The 14,307-nt window shown below is 38.1% G+C and overlaps 1 pseudogene; it reads right to left on the bottom strand.

Annotated features, from left to right (window-relative positions):
- Positions 1-5,116: 5,116 nt before the first annotated feature.
- On the bottom strand, positions 5,117-7,988 carry LOC123786728 (cold shock domain-containing protein E1 pseudogene; annotated as a pseudogene).
- Positions 7,989-14,307: the final 6,319 nt, after the last annotated feature.

Below are 14,307 nucleotides of genomic sequence, written 5' to 3'. Positions count from 1 at the left end.
GGAGCACGAGCCACAAAGGTTCTCACCTCCCTTTCTGGGGCCATCATCCACCTGTGCTGCTAGGAGTCATTTTTTGTGAGCATTATGGGTCAGTGGTGAAAAAGCATCACAATACCAAAAAGAAATGCAGAAAGTTTTGGCATAAAAATCATACGTGAGTCAAGAATAACCCTAATCTGAGAGTGAGGAGAACATAAAGGAGTATTAAAATGTGATGTGACTGAGGTTTAGACCTGAAAAGTTCATCCCTACATTGGAAATTAAAAGAAAAAATGGATAGAAAATGAGCATTTACTGTAAACTTACTGAGTGTGCGATTTCTTTTTTTTTTTTCATTTATTATTTTATTTTATTATTTTTTTTTAATAATGATTTTTTATTATATTATGTTAGTCACCATACAGTACATCCCCGGTTTTCGATGTAAGGCTCGATGATTCATTAGTTGTGTATAACACCCAGTGCACCATGCAATATGTGCCCTCCTTACTACCCATCACCGGTCTATCCCATTCCCCCACCCCCCTCCCCTCTGTAGCCCTCAGTTTGTTTCTCATAGTCCATAGTCTCTCATGTTTCATTCCCCCTTCTGATTACCCCCCCTTTCTTTATCCCTTTCTTCCCCTACTGATCATTCTAGTTCTTATGTTCCATAGATGAGAGAAATCATATGATAGTTGTCTTTCTCTGCTTGACTTTGAGTGTGCGATTTCTTAGCCTGAATCTTTGTCTTATCACCTTTAATGAGCAACCAAGGTCCAGCAAAGCAGGCAGTGAAATCTGCATCTCATGTATTAAGACATTTTAGCTCATTTAGAGAATTTAGGTCATTTTCCGGAGGTTAAAAATATGACAATATCTCTATGTACCAAACATTTAGACTGTTTTTCTTTTGAGCTTCGTTTTCGATGTTTATATCTCAGCAAAACCGTTGTCTTCTTTGGTTTGATCCCCTTGGTTATTGTTCTGTGGGTCCTTTGCTCAAAACATTTTTTTTTTAAAGATTTTATTTATTAATTTGACAGAGACAGAGACAGCCAGCGAGAGAGGGAACACAGGCAGGGGGAGTGGGAGAGGAAGAAGCAGGCTCTTAGCAGAAGAGCCTGATGCGGGGCTCGATCCCATAATGCCAGGATCACGCCCTGAGCCGAAGGCAGACGCTTAACCGCTGTGCCACCCAGGCGCCCCTGCTCAAAACATTTTTGTAATTTAATATTTGAGATTTGTCTAGGAGCAAGTTCATCATAGAAAAATAAGTTTCTCTGTGCTATTGACAGTTCTGTTGTTATTTGTATCTTTGCTCATTTTTCCATTTTACTGATTTCTTTTTCCTCTTTGAGTTGGAGAAAATATGCTTTTTTTCTATGATATAAATTTAAAAATGTCTTTTTCTATGTTTATCACTTATCTTTTTTCATTTTGTTTTATTCTCAAGTTTTTGCCATGTAGATTTTTTAAAAAATCACATGATTTTTTCAACCCATTTTTTAAATTGTGGTAAAATACATATAGTATAAAATTTACCATTTTAACCATTTCTTAAGTGTACAGTTTAGTGATATTAAATACATTCATCGTGTTGTACAACCATCACTACCACCCATCTCCAGAACTCTTCTTTTTTATTTTTTATTTTTAAAATTATTTTGTTTTAATTCCAGTGTAGTTACATACAATGTCATATAGTTTCAGGTGCACAATAGAGTGATTCAACAATTCCATATGTCACTCATTGCTCATCAAGATAAGTGTATTGTTTTTTTTTTTTTAAGATTTTGTTTATTCATTTGAGAGAGAGAGAGAGCACAAGCAGGGGGAGGAGCAGAAGGAGAGAGAGAAGCGGACTCCCCACTGAGCAGGGAGCCCGATGCAGGGCTAGATCCTAGGACCCCTGAGATCACGACCTGAACTGAAAGCAGCAGCCCAACTGACTAAGCCACCCAGGTGCCCCAAGACAAGTGTACTGCTAGATCCCCTTCACCTCTTTCACCCATCCCCCCACCCACCTTCCCTCTGGTAACCATCTGTTTATTCTTTATAGTTAAGAGTCTGTTTTTTGGTTTGCCTCTCCTTTTTTCCTTTGTTCATCTGTTTTGTTTCTTAAATTATACATATGAGTGAAATCATATGGTACTTGTCTTTCTCTGACTAATTCCGCTTAGCATTATATTCTCTAGATCCATCCATGTTGTTGCAAATGGCAAGATTTCATTCTTTTTATGGCTGAATAATATTCATATATATATATATATATATATATATATATATATATATATATACACACACACACACACACACTCATCAGTCAATGGACATTTGCACTGCTTCCATATATTGTCTATTGTCAATAATGCTGCAATAAACATAGGGGTGCATATATCCTTTCAAATTAGTGTTTTTGTGTTCTTTGGGTAAATACACAGTAGTGCAATTACTGGATCATAGGGTATTTCTATTAGTAATTTTTTGAGGTGCTGCCATGCTGTTTTCCACAGTAGCTGCACCAGTTTGCATTCATACCAACAGTGCAAGAATGTTCCTTTTTCTTCACATCCTTGCCAACACTTGTTTCTTGTGTTTTGATTTTAGCTATTCTGACAGGTGTGAGAATGGTGGTTTTGATTTACATTTCCCTGATGATGAGTGATGTTGAGCATCCTTTCATGTGTCTATTGGCCATCTGGAGATGGACCTTTCTTTGGAGAAATGTCTGCTCATGTCTTCTGTCCATTTTTTAATTGGATATTTCCTTGTCATTTCCTGTCATTTCCTTTTTGGATGTTGAGTTGTATCACTTCTTTGTGTATTTTGTATCCTAACCTTTTATTGGATATGTCATCTGCAAATAGCTTTTCCTATTTCGTAGGCAGCCTTTTAGTTTTGTTGACTGTTTCCTTTGCTGTGCAGAAGCTTTTTATTTTGATGTAGTCCCAATAGTTTATTTTTGCTTTTGTTTTCCTTGCTTCAGGAGACGTACCTAGAAAGATGTTGTTATGACCGATGTCAGAGAGATTACTGCCTCTGCTCTCTTCTAGAATTTTTATGGTTTTAGGTCTCATATTTAAGTCTTTAATCCATTTTGAGTTTATTTTTGTGTATGGTGTAACAAAGTGGGCCAGTTTCTTTCTTTTGCATGTTGTTGTCCAGTTTTCCCAACACAATTTGTTGAAGAGACTGTCTTCCCCATTGCATATTCTTGCCTCCTTTGTCGGAGATTAATTGGCCATTTACTTGTGGGTTTATTTCTGAGTTTTCTATTCTGTTCATTGATTTATGTGTCTGTTTTTGTGCTGGTACCATACTATTTTGATTACTACAACTTTGTAATGTAACTTGAAATCTGAAATTGTAATGCCTCCAGCTTTTTTTCTTTTTCAAGATTGTTTTGGCTTCTCAGGGTCTTTTGTGGTTCCATTCAAATTTCAGGATTGTTCTAGTTCTGTGAAAAAATGCTGTTGGTATTTTGGTAGGGATTGCATTAAATATATAGATTGCTTTGGAAGTATGGACATTTTAACAATATTTGTTCTTCCAGTCCATGAGCATGGAATGTCCTTCCATTAGTTTGTGTCATCTTCAATTTCTCTCATCAATGTTTTATAGTTTTCAGAGTGCAGGTTTTTTATCTCCTGGTTAAGTTTGTTCCTAGGTATATTATTATTTTTGGTGCAATTGTAAATGGGGTTGTTTTCTTAATTTCTCTTTCTGTTTCTTCATTATTAGTGTGAAATGATCATTTTAGTATGCTTTTGTTTGTTTTAATGGCTCTGGCTTTTGTGATAATTAAATTTATTCGAATTATTATATTTAAAATGATCATCCCTATTCTGGAATTTTTGAAAATAATTACCCCATGTGCTCTTCTTGTATTTTGTAGTTTCCTTTCTCTTTCTTTAGACTTGTGATCTTTCTGGAACTTATTTTTGTGTACAAACTAAGGTAGAGATATGGTATGGGTGGAATTGTGTCCCCCTAAAATTCATATTGACTTCTTAAACCCCAGAACAGCAGAATCTGACCTTATTTGATAATAAGGTTGTTGCAGGTGTAATTAGTTAAGATGAGGCCATACTAGGGGGTAAAGTGGACTCCTAATCCAATATAACTGGTGTCCTTACAATGAGGGAAAATATAGACACAGACACACACAGGGAGAATGTCATGTGAAGATTGGAACTATACTGCCACAAGCCAACGAACTACCAGAAGCCAAGAGAGATGGCTGGAAGAGATCCTTCCTTAGTACCTTGAGAAGGAGCATGGCCCTGACAACACTTTGGTTTTGGACTTGTGGCCTCCACAATGTGAAAAAATAAATTTCTGTGGCTTAAGCCACTGAGTTTGTGATATTTTATTATAGCAGCCCTTACAAACTGAATTTTGTAATACAAATGAATACAAATACAAATGAATTTTTTCCACTTGGTTATTCAGTTATCCCAACACCAAAAACCATCACAGGCCATTGATTTGTAAAGTCACTTTTGCAATATATTAAATTTCTATACATATATGATTTGACTTCTGTAATTTCTAGTCTGTGCCCTTGTCTATTCAGGCACAGGTAACTGTCTCAAGTACAGCTAGCTGCATTATGATGTAATTTAACATCAGGTAGAACACCTACCTCTCCATGTCTTTATTTTTTAAGTATGTTTTTGGCTCTTCTTGTTTGATAATTTTTCTGTATGAATTTTAGAAAATTTCCTTTGATGTTCTTAGATATCATTTTGGTGTTTCTAGATCTGTGCTATTTTTTCCCTTTACATTTCCTCTTTGACAAACAATGGATTCTTAATTGGATTCTTCAATTATTATTTTTTCCTCTCCATTTATATATATATTTTCCTTTGGTGGTTCTTATTATCTGGATTTTGGCATTTCAACATCTATCTATGATAATTCCCAATTTTAAACGTATCTTGTCTTTCTCTATCCTTTCCTTTTTTTCTTCTGGGAGAATTCCCCAATTTGTTCTTTAAATCCAGTCTGACTTTCATTTGTATCCATTTTACTTTTCATTGAATCAATTGTGTGTGTGTGTGTGTTTAAATGCAAGTATAACATTTCTTTTTTTTTAAATGGTTTTCTTAAATTTATTTATTTTTTAAACATAACACGAGGAAGGTGTTAAAACTGGTGTAATAGCTCAGTAGAATAAGTATTCCAGATTTTGGGAGGGGTGAAGAGGGAGATATTCAGAAACCTTCACCAGAATCCCCCCAACTTGATCATAGTGGATTAATGATGTGCTTGTAGATGTGGTTAGTCAATGACACCAGCTTGACGGATCTTTCTTTCTGCACCAAATCCCATTGAGTTATCTGGTCCCCTTGGATGACAAAGAACCATTAGGCGAGGAGCACTGGCATCATCCAGGGTGATGTTCTTCAAGTGATTGACCAACCTATCAGGTCATGGAGCTGCAACAGCCTTGGGGCCCTCGCAGACTCGCCAAACATTACAAGCGCTGCACTTGCCAGTGCGCTGATTAAGAATCACTGAGAATTCCACCTCATCTCCAGCTCAATGCCATCCTGAACTTCTTTCACATGGAAAAAGAGCTTCTTGCTATCTCCTACTTCATAGTTAATGAAGCCAAACTGATCCTTCACACACTCCACTGTGGCCCTACGCAGGGGTGTGATGTTGTAGGCCATAGTCTGTGCATTTTGGCCCAAGACACACAATTGGAACTTGACATTCTCCCCTTTCTGCAGGCAATCCCCTTTGTTGGCCATCCCAACTATATCAAGTGGATAGACCTTACCTTTCATATCCCCTTCCTCCACAATCTCAATCCTTCCTTGGTACTCAGTCTGTGTTGGATCAACACTCTTCAAGGGGCAAATGACTTTCCCAGAGTAGATGGTGGAATCAGCTTCCTCAGTAATGCCATTCACTGAGTGTGTTTTGTTCACTTTTTCTGCACTGACTTTGTTGCCTTTGCCTTTGGACAAGCTGTACTCGACCATGTCCCCCAGTTCCAATCTATCAACATCACCAGATAACTCACTGTAATGGAAAAAGATTTCCTTATCATGATTGGCTGTTTCAATAAATCCAAAATTATCCTTCAGAGTTGCCACATAACCCAAGAGCCTCTTGGAGTTGGAATTATGACCTAAAAGTCGCACACAAGTTGCAATCTGTTGTCCAGGCTTCTGTTTGTTACTAACATTAAATTCAACCTTATCTCCTATTTGAGGAGAAGTAGATCCGTCCACATCCTTGGCTTGAAAAGCAATAGTCAATTTCACCCCACAATCATCATAAGCAATAACACCATCCTCAGCCTCCTTTTCTTTGCCTTTATTTGGGCTAGTGGTTTTAGGATTGGAGAAAGTGGCTTCTTTTTCTACAGTGCCCAGAAAACGATGATCTGAATGGGAGTGGAATGAAACCGTGCCCTTGGGAAGCTTTTTAATCCTAATAGCATGATTTCTTTGGGCAGAGAGCACACCAGGAACCACAGTAAACTCTACTGCATCTGCAATATGGAGCTGGTTCCCATCCAGAATTTCACTGAAGTGGAAGAACATATGAGCATCACGATCCACACACTTGATGAAACCAAAACCATGTCTCATGGCAGCTATTACACCCATTTCTCTGGCTTCATTAGTGAACTGAAATGTATTTGATAGAACTTCTATGTTGGTTGCTCGTTCTAATTTGTCACGTCGGTCTGTTGAAATATTAAACCTAACATGGTCGCCTTCCAGCAGGGTCACCTTGGATTTTGTATCTTTGTCTCCAAAGGGAAGTTCTTTAGGAATCACAAAATCAACTTTGATGCGTCTTGGCAATGGGTCATTCTGGTTTTTACTGGGTACTTTTGGGATTACTTTGGTTACAGTTCCTTCAAAATGTTCAATGCTGATATCTTCAAAAATGACTGTTTCTTGAGGCAATAGTCTGATATCTGTTGCAACTTCTTTTCCATTTCTGTCCTTGATTGTGAATTCCATGTCATCTCCAGGCTGTAAGGTTTCTAAGTCACCCTTAAATTCACTATAGTGAAAGAATATCTCTTTTACAATATCACCTCTTTCAATAAAGCCAAACGCCTCCTTCATGGCACAAACTACTCCCTGACAGTGGGCTTGTTTCTTTTTCAACAGCATAATGTTACGAGCACTGACAGCACCAGTATGTTTATTGTTATCAATTACAAAGTTTATTTTATCTCCAGTTTCCAGCTGAACATTCCCTTCGACATCTTCCGGGATGTAAGTCAGATAAAACACTTCTTGTCCATTCATTCTTTCTTCAGGGAGGATTTCTGGTTTTATCTTCACCAGTTTAACAGCAATGGGTTTCCCAGTCCGCCGGTCAGATGATACTTCAAATCTAACATCATCTCCTACTTTTAAGTCCTGCAGGTTGCCATTATACTGAGAACAGTGGAAGAAAAGTCTAGCTTGACGTTCTCAAAGCTGAATAAATCCATAAGAGGTTAGCAGTTTTTCAATAACCCCAGTTTCACGCAGTGCTGCTGAAGTACCGTTAGGGTACCCATTGTGTCCATTGTTATGGAGAAGGTTTGGATCAAAGCTCATCTCGCAGTGATAATCAAATATTGCACTTTCAGTAGTATTTGCTGATTCTTCTTTTTCAGCACATGTTTCAAAGGATGAAAGTTGCTAGTATTAAAAAAAAGAGCGAGAGAAAATGATCTATCAAGCTAATAAAGAATACAACTGCTACTGCACAGGGCAATCTCACAGTACAGCACTGAAGAAAACAAAGACTACTAGCAGTGTTGGGAAGTACTCTTTCAAAGCTGTTGAGTAGGCACAAACTTCTTGTTTCAGATCAAGTGTTGTGTCTTCAACTTAAGTGTACTCTTCTTTGGTCTTGTTGGTTGTTTCGAGGTTTGTTCCTTGCCTGATCTGAACTTGAAGCAGCAGTTTCAGGTGGTTCTGTTCTGTTACACTTCATACCCAACAGCTCAGCGCCCCCTCTCCAGCGCCACCATAAGCAGCACTGCCCGGTCAAGTATTACATTTCTTATACTGAAAATTTTTTTTGGGGAGAGAGAGAGTGAGCGGGGGTTTAGGGAGAGGGAGAGGGAGATAGAGAGAATATTAAGCAGGCTCCTTTCCGAGCACAGAGCACAGAGTCCAACTCAGGGCTCGATCTCACAACGCTGAGATCATGACTTGAGTCGAAACCAAGAGTCAGATGTTCAAGCAACTGAACCATCCAGGCACCCTTAAAATATTTTTAATGAAGGACTGACTTCAGGGGCACAGAATTGGATTCATCATGATTCTTGTTCAGTGAAGAGTCTCAAATTTGCCCAAGTATCACCTATTTATTTATGGATAATGATACATCAAGCCTCTGTGAATCCACCAACACAGGAGCTAGGATCTGAAAACAACTGACATCTGACAGTGGGTGTCACTGTCCTATGCCTCTCTTCCCTCTGCCATAGGAATCCTGAATCCTGCATTCATCATTCCCTTACTTTTTCATTGTATTCACATATTTCTAAAAATGTATCTTTTAATATTATTTTTCATTAACTTTTAAAAAAGGGTATCATGCTTTATGTAACTCCTGGGAGCTTATTTTCTCTACCTATTATTTTATTGTTGAGATTCTTCCCTGTTGGTGTCTCCTGTTGTATTCATTTGTTTGGACTTCTGTATAATATTCCTATGTGTGACTATACTGCATTGTTTTTCACGCGTTTTCTCTTTTATGGACATATTTCTAAATTTTTGCTATTGCGAACAATGCTACGATGAACATTTCTGCTCTGATATAACTGGGTAAAGCTTTCTCCTGACATATATCCAGATATGTGAATGTCTTCTAAAGACAATATTAAACTCTTTTCCAGTGTGCCTACTGCAAAGTGCACTCTCTTGAGCAATATGTAAGAAATCCTGTGGATTAATCTCCAACACTTGTTATTGCTGCACCTTTAAAATTTTTGCTAAATTGGGGCATCTGGATGGCTCAGTTGGTTAACTGCCCGACTCTTGGTTTAGGCTCAGGTCTTGATTTCAGGGTCGTGGAATAGAGCCCCACGTCTGGCTCCATGCTCAGCACAGAGTCTGCTTCAGATTCCTGCACCCTCTATCTCTCTCTAAAATAAATAAATCTTGATTTTTAAAAAAATTTTATTTATTTATTTGACAGAGAGAGACAGCCAGCGAGAGAGGGAACACAAGCAGGGGGAGTGGGAGAGGAAGAAGCAGGCTCTTAGCGGAGGAGCCTGATGTGGGGCTCGATCCCAGAATGCTGGGATCACGCCCTGAGCCGAAGGCAGACGCTTAACCACTGCACTACCCAGGCGCCCCAACAAAAGGATTTATAATGATGTTGTATCATGGTCTTGATTTGTGTTTCCCTTATCTCCATGACAGTGAGCATCCTTTCATATGGTTGTTTGCCAAATATATTTTCTCCTCTGTGAAATACCTATTTCTGTCTTGTGCCCACTTATCTATCCGTTTTTCTCATTGATAGAAATTATTTATGTACTACTGATATTAATTCTTTCTGGTGCATGTATCTTTTTATTCCAAGATACATTTTGATAAAAAACTTAAATTTAAGAAATCTGTAACAGTCTCAAGGGCCAAAAGAATTTTCCTGTATATTCTACTAAGATTCTGAAGTTTCATTTTTATCTTTGCATTGCCTTCTAGGTTACTTTTGCTATTTTGAAAAATTTATGTTCATTTTTTATATTTATGTTCACACATTATATGTTCTTGTGTGACTGAACTTTTTTTCTCTCAATATTATGTTTTTTAGTTTATCCACATTGTTGTGTGTATCCCTGCGACACTGATTCATTTTCATTGCTTTACAGTATTCCCTTGTATAGATATTCCATAGTTTATTTATCTATGTCATTTTAAATTTACATTTAAGTTGTTTCCAGTTTTGACTATTGTGAATGGTATTTCTATAACATTTTGTACATTTCTTGATGCATCTTTCTTGTATCAAGGTGCATTTGTTGGGTAAATATCTAGGAATACACTAGCTGGGTCAAAAGTTTTGCTCAAATTGGGTTGATTGGCAGTTCTGAAAGAGTGGTCCATAGATCCTGGGGACCCCTGAAACGCTTTTGGGGAGTCTGTGATGTAGAAATTGTTTTCATAATAATACTGAGATATTATTTGCTCTTTTGCACTGTGATGACATTTGCACTAATGTTGCAAAAGTCATGGTTGGTAAAAGTACTAGTTACTTAGCCTGGCTCAAGGCAATAGCATCAAATTTTGTGGCAGTCATTATCCACCACTTCACTGCTATACACTAGCAGAAAAAAATGTCAGTTTCAGTTAAGCATGTCTGTGAGGGCACCTGAGTGGCTCAGTTGGTTAAGTCTCTGCCTTTGGCTGGGGTCATGGTCTTGGGGGGTCTTGGGATCGAGTCCTGCATCAGGCTCCCTGCTCAGTGGGGAGTCTGCTTCACCCTCTCCCTCTGCCCCCTCTGGCTTATGTGTGCTCCCTCCTTCTCTCAAATAAATAAATAAAATATTAGAAAAAAAAGAATATTTGTGAGGAAACAATAAAAACTATTTGATTAAATCTCAGGCTTTGAGTACTTGCCTTTTTAACATTCTGTGTGATGAAATGAGAATCATACAAAAAGCTGTATACCAAAATATGGTTGTTCTTTTGAAGAAGAGTTTGTTAAAATTTTGGAAACTTATGTCCATCACTGTGAGTTTAGTCAGTTTCCAGTGATTAAACACTTTTTTTGGGTGGGGTCCTGCAATGATTATAACAAATGTGATTTTTTTATAACACAAGATGTTAATATTTGGAAGATCTGTATAAGTCAGCCAATATTTTCCTAATGACAATGCATGGTATTACACAATCATGTACAGTTAAACAATTCATCAAAGTGCAAACCAGAGGAGTGGATTTTAATGTAACAGAGTACAAATATTTTCATTGATATGATTTCAGATTCCACATTGCAACTGTGAAACTGAATAAAGGAAGCCTCATTTAGAATAGAGTTGGGGATGCCTGTGTGGTTCAGTCGGTTAAGCATCTGCCTTTGGCTCAGGTATGATCCCAGGGTCCTGGGATTGAGTCCTGTGTGGGGATCCTTGCTCAATGGGGAGACTGCTTCTCCCTCAGCCTGCCACTCCCTCTGCTTGTGTGTTCTCTCTCTCTGATAAATGAATAAATAAAATCTTAAAAAAATAGATAGAATAGAGTTGGGAAGCCAGAAGGGGGAGATCTCATGCCCTACCACACATAGTAAACTATAGACCCCAACAGGAAGAGACTCCCCTGCCTTCCCAAAAGGAAGAAGCCTATGCTCTACTTCCCCAGGCAGGAGGAAAGAAGAATCTCTCCTCCTCCAACAACAGCCCAGCCAATGAGAGACTGCCAGACCCAGCCAATGAGAAGCCACTATAATTCCAACTGCCAGTTTACAATGGACTTTTTGTTTATCAGCACCCCCAAATCCCTCCCCTGCCCTTTACTCTGTAAAAGAGCTTTCCTTTCTTTTGTTTTCTGGACTTGCTTGTGGTTATTGCCATAGCTCGCTTGTCCTGACATCTACTTCCCTGCTATTTCCTGAATAAACCCATTTTTGCTGGTAAAATAACTGGCCACTTTATTTTAAGGTTGACATTAATAACCTTTAAGAAACTATCACTTTTTGAGTTTTGGTGTAGTATCAAAGGATACCCCAATTATCTGAAAAAACCAAGAAAATAATCTTAACTTGTTCAAATGCACGTCCATGGTTGGATTTTTCTTTATTAACTTCAATCAAAACAATCTGCTGTTATATGTAGAGGACAGATGCTGAAGGTGGCCCCTGTGACCTTCCTCTGCTGATGTTCAGGCACTTGTGTAATTCCTCACCTCAAGTGTGGGCAGGACCCATGGCTTGCTTTTAACCAATAGAACGTGGCAAGGTGAAGGGATGAACATGATTATATACCTGATTTTCATGACTATATACATGATTACATTGGATGCCCAAGACTGTAGTGCCATCTTGCCAGAATCTCTCTCCCCTAGTATGATTCCCATGTAGAAGTAAGTGGCCATGTTGGGGAACCCCACATGGCTAGGAATTGCAGGCAGCTTCTACGAGCTGAGGATGACTTCTGACCAACAGCCAGCAAAACTGAAGATGAGTCCTACTGCCCCACAAGACACTGAATATTGATAACAGCCATGTGAGCTTGGAAGAGATCATTAATTAATAAATATTTAGAAATGCCTCTGTTTTAATTTCTAATATGGCAAATAGTAGTTGATCTAATCCACATGTTATGGGCTGAATTGTGTCCCCCTCAAAATAATTATGTTGAAGCCCTAACACCCAGTATCTCAGGATCTGACTGTATTTGGAGACAGGGACTTTATAGAAGTGATCAAGTTAAAATGAGGCCATTAGACTGAATCTTAATCCAGCATGACTGGTGTCCTTCTCAGAAGAAATTTGGACCCAAAGACACTGGGGGCACAAGTGAAAAAAGGAAAGACCATGTGAGGACACAGTGAAAGGTGATCATCTGTGTGTGAGGACAGGGGTTTCCAAAGAAACCAACCCTGCTGACACCTTGATCTTGGACTTCCAGCCTCTAGAACTGTGAGAAGACAAATTTCTGTTGTTTAAGCCCCTCAGTTAGTGGCATTTGTTATGGCAGCTGTAGCAAACTAATACACCACATAAAAAATATTATTTTGAGTTGTTAATAATTCTTAAGAGTGTAAAGGGGTCCCAAGAGCAAAATATTTGAGAACCTCGTTGACAGACAGCTGCTAAATGGTTCTCTAAAATGTTGTGCCAGTTTATACTCCCGCCATAGTATGTGAATATTCCCATTGTGCTATATCTTCAGCAAAAAATTGGTATTGTCAGTCTTTTTAATTTAAACCATTATCATTTTAATTTACACTTCCTTAATTAGTTTGAGATTTCGTACATTTTCATCTTATTGCCCATCTGATTCATAAGTGCCTATGGCATACCTTGCCCATTTTCCTACTGTAATTTTCCTACTTATTTTTCTTACTGATTTGGAATTCTTACATTCTATTGTTTATATATGTAATAAGTATCTTTTACTCTCTGGCTTATATTTTCATTCACTGATCAGTGTCTTTTGATAAGTAGAAATTCTTTTTTTAAAATATTTTCTTCAAAATTTTATTTAAATTCTCATTAGTCAACATATAGTCAATATTGGTTTCAGGAGCAGAATTCAGCGATTCATCACTTCCATACATCCCCCTGTGCTCATCACAACAAGTGCCCTCCTTAATACCTATCACCCATATAGCCCATCCCCCACCCACCTTCCTCCATCAACCCTCAGTTTGTTCTTTATTGTTAAGAGTCTTTTATGGTTTGTTTCCCTCTCCTTTTTTTCTTTTCCCTCTTCCCATATGTTCATCTGTTTTCTTTCTTAAATTCCACACATAAGTGAAATCATATGGTAGGTGTTTGTCTTTCTCTGACTGACCTATTTCACTTACTACAGTCCACTCTAGCTCCATCCGTGTTGTTATGAAGGTGGTCCAATCTAAAAAATCTTTCACTTAGCACAAACTCCTCAAGGTTCAGCCATGTTGCAGCCTGTGTCAGAATTTCCTTCCTCTTAAAGGCTGAATAATATTTCATTGTGTGTATGTACATTTTGTTTATCATTCATCCATCCACAGACATTTGGATTGCTTCCACCTTTGGTTATGGTGAATAATGCTGCTATCAACATAAGTGTATGAATATCTGATCGAGGCCCTGCTTTCAATTCTTTTGGGTACATATAAGTGCTGTTGCTTGAGTTTAGAAAAAGTTATTTTCAGTTTAGTTCAACTCACTATTTAATTGAACACCATTGTAAGTATACCATGTCAAGTCATGTGGAAAATACCAATGAAAATTTGAACAAATTCTGACTTGTGGAGGGCTTACAACTTGGATGGGAGCATTAGTCAAAATAAAAATACTATTTCATACACACACACACACACACACACACACACACACACACACACACACTCAGTAGTTTTCATTAATGACTTGTAGCATGTTATCTAGGGAAAGGGCCCAACAATAGCATGCATTCTGAATTCTCATTTTTCTAATGTAGCCAAAAAGTAAAACTAGGAACTATATAGAGTTGATACTGTTGAGAATGAATGTGGTTTTGTTATTTAATCACTGTGCTACCTGGAGCCATTTACTGACCTCTCTGTAGAAGGGGTCAATGCTAGTGTTTATGCCTTATTATGTCCCTGTGGGATCCAGAAAGGGCTTCTCAGAGTGCCCTGCTGAGGTGACCTTAGA

This window comes from Ursus americanus, chromosome 9 (genome assembly GCF_024610735.1).
Source record: "Ursus americanus isolate L20-20 chromosome 9, mUrsAme1.1.p, whole genome shotgun sequence".
In the NCBI taxonomy this organism is placed as follows: domain Eukaryota; kingdom Metazoa; phylum Chordata; class Mammalia; order Carnivora; family Ursidae; genus Ursus; species Ursus americanus.
This window is presented reverse-complemented; position numbering and strand designations above follow the sequence as displayed.